This window comes from Leucoraja erinacea, unplaced genomic scaffold, assembly GCF_028641065.1.
Source record: "Leucoraja erinacea ecotype New England unplaced genomic scaffold, Leri_hhj_1 Leri_1537S, whole genome shotgun sequence".
Lineage (NCBI taxonomy): Eukaryota > Metazoa > Chordata > Chondrichthyes > Rajiformes > Rajidae > Leucoraja > Leucoraja erinaceus.
Window position 1 is genome coordinate 20,001 of NW_026575822.1, and position 10,280 is coordinate 30,280.

Below are 10,280 nucleotides of genomic sequence, written 5' to 3' on the forward strand. Positions count from 1 at the left end.
TAGGCATGCAGGTGCAGCAGGCAGTAAAGGAAAGCGAATGGTATGTTAGCTTTCATTGCAAAAAGGATTTGAGTATAGGAGCAGGGAGGTTCTACTGCAGTTGTAAAGGGTCTTGGTGAGACCACACCTGGAGTATTGCGTACAGTTTTGGGAAATGTCCAAATCTGAGGAAGGACATTCTTGCCATAGAGGGGGTGCAGAGACGGTTCACCAGACTGATTCCTGGGATGTCAGGACTGTCTTATGAAGAAAGACTGGATAGACTGGGTTTATACTCTCTAGAATTTAGGAGATTGAGAGGGGATCTTATAGAAACTTACAAAATTCTTAAGGGGGTGGACAGGCTAGATGCAGGAAGATTGTTCCCGATGTTAGGGAAGTCCAGGATAAGGGGTCACAGCTTAAGGATTAAAGGGGAAATCCTTTAAAACCGAGATGAGAAGAACTTTTTTCACGCAGAGAGTGGTGAATCTCTGGAACTCTCTGCCACAGAGGGTAGTTGAGGCCAGTTCATTGGCTATATTTAAGAGGGAGTTAGATGCGGCCCTTGTGGCTAAGGGGATCAGGGGGTATGGAGAGAAGGCAGGTACGGGATACTGAGTTGGATGATCAGCCATGATCATATTGAATGCCGGTGCAGGCTCGTAGGGCCGAATGGCCTACTCCTGCACCTAATTTCTATGTTTCTATGTACTCGACTCCCCGATAGTTGGAGTCCACCCTCTTCACCGCTCTGTCCACTAGTGTTGCTGCTTCCATGGACCACAAGGTCCCTCTGTACATCGTTGCTGTTCAGGGTCTTGTATATTTCCCCCTCACACCCCACACTCCCTCGGGTTAAACTCTGTCTGCCATTTCTCTGCCCGTGTATCCCACTGTGTACTTTGGCAGCCTCGCCCGCCCACTCGCTCACTCACGCACAGTCAGCGGCAGAGTTACTGACCAGGCCGTCACGGTTTACAGGCAGGACATTGAGAAACCACAAACACCAAGGAGCGGGTGAGCGAGCCAGTCAGTGGTTCCTCCAGCTGGTTCAGGAAGATCGCGGTGAAACCTGGCTCAACAAACACTGCCTTTTTGTTCCACCTTCCACAGTCGGCAGCTTTTAAAACCTCTCATTTACTATTTATAACAAAACTCTGGCTCCAAGAAGCCGCCCCTCCCACAGTGCGACATTCCTGACTTCCCAGTCTTCCCAGCGATACTGATTCTCCCACAGAGCGCCCCCCCTCCTCCTCACCCCCACTCCTCACCTCCTCACCCCCCTCCTCCTCCTCCCACAGTGCGGCATTCCTGACTTCCCAGTCCTCCCTGCAATACTGCCTCTCCCACACAGCGCCCCCCCCTCGTCATCACCCCCCTCCTCACCTCACCCCCCTCCTCCTCCCACAGTGCGGCATTCCTGACTTCCCAGTCCTCCCCGCAATACTGCCTCTCCTACAGAGCGCCCCCCCATCCTCACCACCCCTCCTCACCCCCCCCACAGAGCAGCCCCTCCTCACCACCCCCCCCCACAGAGCAGCCCTCCCTCCTCACCCTCCCCTCATCCTCACACACCCTCCCTCCTCCCCCCCTTACCCACCCACAGAGCAGCCCCCCCCTCCTCACACCCCCCCCCCCCCCCCACAGAGTGCCCCCCCCTCCTCACGATGATCAGATCCTCGTCCTCACTCCTCAGCTCCTCCTCGAGTTCCTCGTCCTCCCCCTCCTCCTCCTCCTCCTCCTCTCCGCCCTCCTCTTCTTCCTCGTCCAGCGTGAAGGACAAACTGGCGATCTTCCTCTTCTCCTCCTTCTTGCGTTCTCTCTCCTTCTGTTTCTCCAACTTCCTGTCGGACACAAAACAAGTTGGGAAAACTCAGCGGGTGCAGCAGCACCTACGGAGCGAAAAACCCTTGGGTTTCGGCCCGAAACGTCGCCTATCTCCTTCACTCCATAGATGCTGCCTCGCCCGCTGAGTTCCTCCAGCATTTTTGTCCACCTTCGATTTTCCAGCATCTGCAGTTCCTTCTTAAACTCTTGAAAACAAGTTGGGGTCAGGCTGCACGCGAGTCAAGAATGTCCTTTCCCAAATTTGGAGACCAGAACTGCTGAGGCAGCTTCAGTTCAGAGATTCGGCATGGAAACAGGCCCTTCGGCCCACCGAGTCCGTGCCGGCCACACTAGTTCTTAGTTCTCCCACTTTCTCACCCACTCCCAACACACACATGGTGGTGCAGCGGGTAGAGCTGCTGCCTCCCTCACAGCGCCAGGGACCAGGGTACAATCCTGACCTCGGCTGCTGCCTGTCTGGTGTTTGCACGTTCTCCCTGTGACCCCCAACGTCCCAAACCGCCAGAGGACCACGTTGATAACTTTTCTGTAAATCACCCTTTGTGTGTGGGGGGTGAATGAGAGAGACAAAGTGTAGGTTTGGGGATTAATTGTAGATTGTCCCTAGTGTGTGTAGGATAGTGTTAGTGTGTGGAGATCGATCGCTGGTCGGCACGGACTAGGTGGGCTGAAGGGCCTGTTTCCATGCTGTATCTCTAAACTAAACTAGTGTACGGGGCGATCGCTGGTCGGCACGGACTCGGTGGGCTGAAGGGCCTGTTTCCATGCTGTATCTCTAAACTAAACTAGTGTACGGGGGATCGCTGGTCGGCACGGACTCGGTGGGCTGAAGGGCCTGTTTCCATGCTGTATCTCTAAACTAAACTAGTGTATGGGGGTCGCTGGTCGGCATGGACCTAGTGGGCTGAAGGGCCTGTTTTTCCATGCTGTATCTCTAAACTCAACTAACTCCACACAGGAGGTTTGCCGAACATCGAGGACGGCCACAGGGGGAACATGCAGACTCCCCACAGACAGCCGCGGAGGAGGAGGAGGAGGTGGGGTTTGAACCGGGGTCTCTGGGGCGGCGAGGCTGCGGCTCTACCAGCTGAGCCACTCTCACTGCAAGCCTCATCAGTGGCGGCAGCGCAGGTTTAACTCTGCAGCTGACTCCCCCCCCCCCCCCCACCCTTGGGAAGGAAGGATGCCCCCTGGGGATGTGATCCACTTGTTCCATTCACACACAGACCAGCACTGTGTCACTGAACGCACGCACGCACGCATGGGGAGAGGGAGGGAGGGAGGGGGGAGGAGAGAGGGAGAGGGAGAGAGGGAGGGAGAGAGGGAGAGGGGGAAAGAGGGAGAGAGGGAGTGAGGGAGAGAGGAGAGAGGGAGGGAGGGAGGAGAGAGGGCGGGAGGGAGGGAGCGGGAGAGAGGGAGAGAGGGAGAGGGCATTGTCTGGGCAACCAGGGACAGGGAGGAGTGAAACACAAGGCTGATAACACACACACGCACAGACTCTAAGACTGGAGTGCAGCCATTGCTGTTCCTTTGTTTGAGTCAGGACAGTGGAGGAGATAATCCTGGGAATTATCGGCCATCTGTGGCAGGGAAACTATTGGAGAGGATCCTCCAGGATAGTATTGACTCCCAGTTGGGACAGTCAGCATCAGGGCCTGGTACCTGGCAGATTGAGTTTTCCAGGCAACAATTACGTGATTACCGGTGAGGGTGGGGACACTACAGGTTGTTTAGTTTACAGCACGGAAACAGGCCCTTCAGCCCACCGAGTCCATGCTGGCCAGCGGTCATATCCAACACACACACACAATCTGAACCTGCAAACCTGTACACGCACGTCTTTGGAGTGTGGGAGGAAACTGGAGCGCCCGCCTGCCGTCACAGGGAGAACGTGCAAACTCCCTACCGACAGCACCTGTAGTCAGGATGGAACCCAGGTCTCTGGCGATGTGAGGCAGCAGCTCTACCCGCTGCACCACCGTCACGCCCCAAAGGCCACGTCTTTCAAACTTGATGTTTGAGGTGAGGACAAAGGAGATCGATGAGGGGAGGAGGGTGGAGGTTGTGTGCATGGCAGGCTGATGGAGATTAAAGTGCAGTGTCTGAAGAAAGGTCTCGACCCGTAACCTCACCAGTCCTACTCTCCACACATGCTGCACGTATTCAGTGTCTGTATACAATATTACTCCAGCATTCAGTGTCTATAGACAATAGACAATAGGTGCAGGAGTAGAGGCCATTCGGCCCTTCCAGCCAGCACCGCCATTCAATGTGATCATGGCTGATCATCCCCAATCAGTATCCTGTTCCTGCCTTCTCCCCATATCCGCTATCTCTAAGAGCCCTATCTAGCTCTCTCTTGAAAGTATCCAGAGAACCGGCCTCCACCACCCTCTGAGGAAGAGAATTCCACAGACTCACACAACTCTCTGGGTGAAAAAGTGTTTGTCTCCGTTCTAAATGGCCGACCCCTTATTCGTAAACTGTGTGTGTGGCCTCTGGTTCTGGACTCCCCCAACATGGGGAACATGTTTCCTGCCTCTAGCGTGTCCAATCTTCAGGATTAACAATGTCTTGGCCGTATGGATTACTGATAGAAGACAGGGGGTTGTGGCAGAAGGGCGATATTCGTGCTGGCGGGGTTGTGACCAGAGGACTTCCTCAGGGATCTGTGCTGGGACCTCTGCACTTTGTCAAAAGGGCTTTCAAAGTGTACAGCAGGATATTGATCGGTAACAGTTGTGGGCAGAGAAATGGCAGATGGAGCAAGCAATCCGGGCAAGTAGAAGGTGTTGCACTTTGTAAGGTCAAATGTCAGGGGAAAGTATAGTTAATGGCAAGGCCCACAACAGCGAGATATACCACAAGAGCCCACAACAGCATGGATATACAGAGAGATCTTAGCACCCACGTTCATAGTCCCTGAAAATGGTAACACAAGTAGATGTTCAGAAGTGAATATGGCAGAATCAGGCCATTCGGCCCATCGAGTCTACTCCACCATTCAATCACAGCTGATCTATCTCTCCCTCCTAAACCCCATTCTCCTGCCTTCTCCCCGTAACCCCTGACACCCGCACTAATCAACAATCTATCTATCTCTCCTCCAGTTTGATGACCTGGAAAAGATCATCCACACATTCATCTCCTCCCGCCTAGATTACTGCAACTCCCTTTACACTGGCATCAGCCAATCTTCCCTGTCCTGCCTGCAACTGGTCCAAAACGCCGCAGGGCAGCCAGACTCCTGACGGGCACCCGAAAAAGGGACCACATCACATCGCCCCGATCCTGGCAAAACACTCTCCACTGGCTCCCTGTGCGGTTCCGTATAAACTTCAAGATCCTCCTCCATGTCTACAAAGCCCTCAATGGGCTTGCCCTCACCCACCACACCACCTCCAGGCCCCTCAGATCGGCCGACTTGGGGCTGCTGAATATCCCGCGGTCTAGGCATAAGCTCAGGGGTGATCGACCGAGCCTTTGTGGTTGCAGCTCCTAGACTGTGGAACAGCATCATCCCTCTTCCCATCAGAACTGCCCCCTCCATCGACTCTTTTAAGTCAAGACTAAAGACTTATCTATACTCCCAAGCCTTTCCTGATGTCCTCTGAGTGAGGGCTACATGTATATATGTATGTAGTTTGTTTGTTTATACCACTCTTATAACAAATGTAAAGCACTTTGGCCAACGAGAGTTGTTTTTTAAATGTGCTATATAAATAAATGTGACTTGACTTGACTTGACTTAAATATATCCACTGACTTGTGGCCTCCACCACCTTCTGTGACAGAGATCTTATATAGGTGGATAAAATCATGAGAGGAATAGATCGGGCAGAGTATCTTGCCCAGAGTAGGGGAATCGAGGACCAGAGGACACAGGTTCAAGGTGAAGGGGAAAAGATTTAATAGGAATCTGAGGGGTAACTTTTCCACACGGAGGGTGGTGGGTGTATGGAACGAGCTGCTGGAGGAGGTAGTTGAGGCTGGGACTATCCCAACGTTTAAGAAACAGTTAGACAGGTACATGGATAGGACAGGTTTGGAGGGATATGGACCAAATGCAGGCAGGTGGGACTAGTGTAGACGGGGCACGTTGGGCGGTGTGGGCAAGTTGGGCTGAAGGGCCTGTTTCCACACTGTATCACTCTGGGACCAGTGTAGATGGGGCATGTTGGGCGGTGTGGGAAAGTTGGGCTGAAGGGCCTGTTTCCACACTGTATCACACTGTGACTAGTGTAGACGGGGCATGTTGGTCGGTATGGGCAAGTTGGGCTGAAGGAAGGGCCTGTTTCCACACTGTATCACTCTGTGACTAGTGTAGTTGGGGCATGTTGGTCGGTGTGGGCAAGTTGGGCTGAAGGGCCTGTTTCCACACTGTATCACTCTGGGACTAGTGTAGATGGGGCATGTTGGGCGGTGTGGGACTAGTGAAGATGGGGCATGTTGGTCGCGGTGGGACTAGTGTAGATGGGGCATGTTGACCGGTGTGTGGTTGGGCTGAAGGGCCTGTTTCCACACTGTATAACTCTGTGACTAGTGTAGATGGGGGCATGTTGGGCAGTGTGGGCATGTTGGGCTGAAGGAAGGGCCTGTTTCCACACTGTATCACTCTATGACTAGTGTAGATGGGGCAAGTTGGGCTGAAGGGCCTGTTTCCACACTGTATCACTCTGTGACTAGTGTAGATGGGGCAAGTTGGGCTGAAGGGCCTGTTTCCACACTGTATAACTCTGTGACTAGTGTAGATGGGGCTGAGTCTTTCTCTCCTATCCTCCACTGCCCCCTGCAGCTGATCCTCGCAACTGCAAGCCAACCGCTCGGGAGAGCAGGAGAAGACACAAAGTGCTGGAGTAACTCAGCGGGACGGGCAGCATCTCTGGAGAGAAGGAATGGGTGACGTTTCAGCTCGAGACCCTTCGTCAGAGGGAAACGAAAGATACAGACGATGATGTAGAGAGATAGAGAACAATGAATGAAAGATATGCAACAACGTAACGCTGATAAATGAAACAGGCCATTGTTAGCGGTTAGTTGGGTGAAAAAGAGAAGCTGGTGCGAGGGGAGGGTGGAGAGAGAGGGAATGGCGGAGTTACTTGTAGTTAGAGAAATCAATATTCATACCACTGGGGTGTAAGTCGCACAAGCAAGCTAGCAGCTGCTGTCATCTCAGTCGATACTAGCTCAGGGGGATCGCTGGTCAGCACGGACACGGTGGGCCGAAGGGCCTGTTTCCCTGCTGTATCTCTAGACTATACTAGTGTACAGGGTGATCGGTGGAGAATGGGCATGGACACGGTGGGATGAAGGGCCTGTTTTCCTGCTGTATCTCTAGACTATACTAGTGTATGGGGATCGCTGGTCAGTACAGACTCGGTGGGATGAAGGACCTGTTTCCCTGCTGTATCTCTAGACTATACTAGTGTACGGGGATCGCTGGTCGGCACAGACTCGGTGGGCTGAAGGGCCCCTGTTCCCTGCTGTATCTCTAGACTATACTAGTGTACGGGGATCGCTGGTTGGAACGGGAATCGGTGGTGGGAAGGGCCTGTTTACCTGCTGTATATCTAGGACTATGCTACTGTACAGGGATCGCTGGTGGGCATGGACACGGTGGGCTGAAGGGCCTGTTTCCCTGCTGTATCTCTAGACTATACTAGTGTACGGGGTGATCGGTGGTGGGCACAGACTCGGTGGGCCGAAGGGCCTGTTCCCTGCTGTATCTCTAGACTAAACTAGTGTACGGGGATCGCTGGTGGGCATGGACACGATTGGGCTGAAGGGCATGTTTCCCTGCTGTGATCTCTAGACAGTGTGTTCCCAAACCTTTTTTTGGCCATTGCCCACCTACCAACTCTAAAATCCTGATGCCCCCCCCCCCATGTGGTGATATATAATTTTATCATTTAAAAAGTGAACTCCGTTTCAGCTGAAAGAAGCTAAAACGCCAATACCTTGGTTGTAATAACTAACACAATAAAGACCCTTTTTACCCCCAAAAAAAAATTATTACTCAAAATAAAATCATGAAACCTAAACTACATATGTTTACCTGAGCAGAAAAATCCTAAAAAATAAAAAATGAAAATGTGGACCCAGACCTCAGTCGCGATCAAATTGCCCCCCTTAAAAATCAAATTGCCCCCCTGTGGGGCGTACGCCCCACGTTGGGAACCCATGCTCTAGACTAAACTGTTCCCTGCTGTATCTCTAGACTACACTAGAGGACTACATCGGCTGAACAGATGATGACAAAGGTGTGATAAACTCACAGCAACAACTCCTTGGACTGCTCCTTCTTGGCCAGCTGCTTCTCCCGCTCCTTCACAAGAGCCTCCTGCTTTGCCGTCATATCATTCAGGGTCACACAACCCTGCGGACACAGACAGACAGACAGAGAGATTGAAGGCTGTAAACAAGGAACTGCAGATGCTGGTTACATACAGGATAGACACTAAATAGTGAAAGGCCAGGGTAGAGTGGATGTGGAGAGGATTTTCCACTATAGTAGGAGAGTCTAGGACCAGAGGGCACAGCCTCAGAATTACAAAGGACGTTCCTTTAGGAAGACGAGGAGGAATTTATATTTCATAAGAGGGTGGGGACCTGTGGGATTCATTGTCACAGAAGGCTGTGGAGGCTGTCAATGGATATTTTTAAGGTGGAGATTGATAGATTCTTGGGGTCAGGGGTTATGGGGAGAAGGCAGGAGAATGGGGTTAGGAGGGGGACAGATATGATCTGAATGGCGAAAGTAGATGGGACGAATGGCCTAATTAATGCTCTGACAACACATGGATTAACACAAAATGCTGGAGTAAATCAGCGGGGTCAGGCAGCAGTCTGTGTGGAGAACATGGATAGGTGACGTTTCACAGAGTGCGGGAGGACTCAGTGGGTCAGGCCGCATCTGTGCAGAACATGGATAGGTGACGTTTCACAGCGTGCTGGAGTAACTCAGCGGGTCAGGAAGCATCTGTGGAGAACATGGATAGGTGACGTTTCACAGAGTGCTGGAGTAACTCAGCGGGACAGGCAGCATCTGTGGAGAACATGGATAGGTGACGTTTCACAGAGTGCTGGAGTAACTCAGCGGGTCAGGCAGCATCTGTGTGGAGAACATGGATAGGTGATTGGTTCAGGTAGTGGTGTTTAATAGGTTACATGTTATGAGGCTACAGTTTGCCCAGATTGTTCTTGGCACAGAGAGGGTGAGGAAGACCTTCGGAACTCGCTGGCTTGGGGTACTGCCCCCCCCCCCCCCCCCCCCCCACAGTTGGAAGAAGGGGACTCGACCCGACACGTCGCCCATCCTTCTCTCCACAGATGCTGACATGACCCGCTGGTTCCTCCGATTTTTGTATTCAACTGTGAGTATTAAACTCATACTAAAACAAAAAATCTGACGTTTAATAGCCTGCTGACACTTTAGATGACTATTTATGTTTGTGTGTGTATAGATATGATATCTATATATATATATATATAGAATATATTAAAAATGTCTATAAGCAACATAGAAAATAGTTGGCAAGAGTAGGCCATTCGGGGGGGGGCCTTCAATTATGATCATGGGCTGATAATCCAACTCAGTATACTGTTACCTGCCTTCTCTCAACCGGAACGACTCCCTTAGCCACAAGGGCCACATCTAAATCCCTCTTGGAATATAGCCAAGAAAACTGTTGGCCTCAACACCCTTCTTTGGCAGAGAATTCAGAGATTCCCCACTCTCTGTGTGAAAAATGTTTTGTCCCCCTAAAAAAGACTTCCCCATATATTAAAACCCTGTGACCCCCGTTCTGGACTTCCCCAACATTAGGGAACAATCTTCCTGCATCTAGCCTGTCCAACCCTTAAAGAATTTTGTTAAGTTCTATTAAGGATCCCCCCTCAATCGGTTCTAAATTCTAGCGGTGAGTACAAGCCGAGTCTATACAGTTCTTTCTTATATGAAAAGTCCTGACCATCCCAGGAATCAGTCTGGTGGAACTTCTCTGTTCTCCCTCTATGGCAAGGAAGGTCTTTCCTCCGATGAGGAGCCCAAAAACTGACACAATACCTCAGGGTTGGTATACACCGAGGACCTTGTACAATTGCGTAGTAGACCCTCCCTGCTCCTATACTCAAAATGGACACACTGGATCTGGTTCTGTATTTATTTATGCGTGTTGTAATAATCTGTGTGTGCTGAAGCAAAGCAAGAATTTCATTGTCCTACTGGGGACATGACAATCTTAAGTACAGTTTGGCCCAATTTCTTTACACAGCGGGACCACGACATGATGGCACAAGGTGTTTTTTGCCGTCATGTTTGCGAATCGCTTGTGTGAGGCAGGGTTGGCAAGTGGACCGAGGTGGACGCTGAGACCACTTCACGGCATTTCAATTCACACTGAATCCTTTCGCACATTCAGTGCCAAAGGAGAGAATGTTTCTAAGCTGCA

The 10,280-nt window shown here is 51.5% G+C and overlaps 1 pseudogene; it reads right to left on the bottom strand.

Annotated features, from left to right (window-relative positions):
• The window catches only part of LOC129715949 (protein FAM50A-like), a 15,829-nt pseudogene extending 7,627 nt beyond the window's left edge, over positions 1-8,202 (bottom strand).
• Positions 8,203-10,280: the final 2,078 nt, after the last annotated feature.